Source organism: Mirounga angustirostris, unplaced genomic scaffold (genome assembly GCF_029215605.1).
Source record: "Mirounga angustirostris isolate CCGP_5_RB_7025 unplaced genomic scaffold, mMirAng1.0.hap1 SCAF_15, whole genome shotgun sequence".
In the NCBI taxonomy this organism is placed as follows: Eukaryota; Metazoa; Chordata; class Mammalia; order Carnivora; family Phocidae; genus Mirounga; species Mirounga angustirostris.
Window position 1 is genome coordinate 55,586,561 of NW_026991723.1, and position 1,580 is coordinate 55,588,140.

The following is a 1,580-nucleotide window of genomic DNA, read 5'->3' on the forward strand; positions in this document are numbered from 1 at the left end:
AGTTTACATTATTAACAATATGATTTATAGTTAGCCTGACAGTTACAGACAGTAAAGCTGAATAATGGTTTTACACTCCACCCTTGAATCTTTTGGGCACTCATTCAGCTTTCCTCTACTTAAATTAAACTTTTAATCTACATTTAAAAGTATGGGGTGCCTGGGTGGCTCAGTCAGTTGAGCTTCCAACTCTTGATTTCAGCTGAGGTCATGATCTCAGGGTCCTGAGATCAAGCCCTGTGTGGAGCTCCACACTCATCGGGGAGTCTGCTTCCCTTCTCCCTCTCCCTTTGCCCCTCCCCCTGCTCACACACACTCTCTCTAAAATAAATAAATAAGTCTTTAAAAAATAATAATAAAACTAAATTAAATAAAAATCTGGGATAACATCTTTCATCCCAATAAATACTTTACAAATGTAGTGAATGTCTTACCAATCCCAAATATTTTCTGTAACTACAATCTGGTAGTTGGGTCCCATAAATAAAAATCAAAACCTACAAAAAAATCACCAAAACACACCACAACTATATCACAAGAGTAGACACATTATTTCAAGAAAATGTGTATGGCAAACAGTGTTTTATATTACAATTTTGCCTTAGCATTTTCTTTTCCTATTTTCCACTAAAGATACATTAAATCCAAGGCAAATTTTGTTAATGCAAAATTATCATAGAAAAAGTTTATGATAAATATCAACTGGCACAAAAACTAATTCAAAGATTAGATGCTTTATCCCAAAAAACCCCACAAATACAAAAGTAGAAAATTCTGTCAGGGAGCAAGATTCCTGTTCCCTCAAAGGTCCTTCTTGCTGGACTAAGAACCAAACTGATATGAGACAGATTAACAGTAGAAAAACAAATTTAATTTCATACTTATGAGGAATCCACACAGATATGGAAAGTCCAAAGACGTTCAGGCAAAATGAGGAATGTATGTCATTCTGAACTAAGCAGAAGGGGGCAGGGGTCTGGGACTTGAGAGGAAAGGAATGCAGTCCACAGGGCAATAAGCAGAAGAGCAGAAACTGGTAATTAGATGCTGCCCTGCCATACAGATGCGTCACTCAGTTAAATTTATCTCAGCTAATAACCCTGATTCTGGGAAAGATCCTCAATTTTGATTCTTCTATGTAGTTAAGGGAGGGGCTAAAGTTTCTCTTAAGGCCACAGGGTCTGGAATGCCTTCAGCTCAGAATAATCTTCATGCCAAAGAGGCCCATCTTGAGACAGCCTGTCCAGAGTCCCTACAGTTCATACTCCTCAGACTTAGTTCTTAAATGTGTCATAAGTAATGAGATCAGTGGAGACTAAATCCCTAAAACCAAGGTCAGATTGAATTTGGAAAACCAATAAAACAATACCCAATAAAACAAGAGCATCACGATCTCCATTATTTCAGATTCTCTTAAACATTAAGCCATTTCTCATTGGCCTTATCATTTCTGTGGGAAACATAAAAGGCTGTGTTGAGAATTTTATCTGGGAATATTATATTAAACCTGAAACACAGTAGGATTTCTTTCAAATGTCTTAATTTACCTACACTTGATGCTTCCTTTAGAAAATGATAGC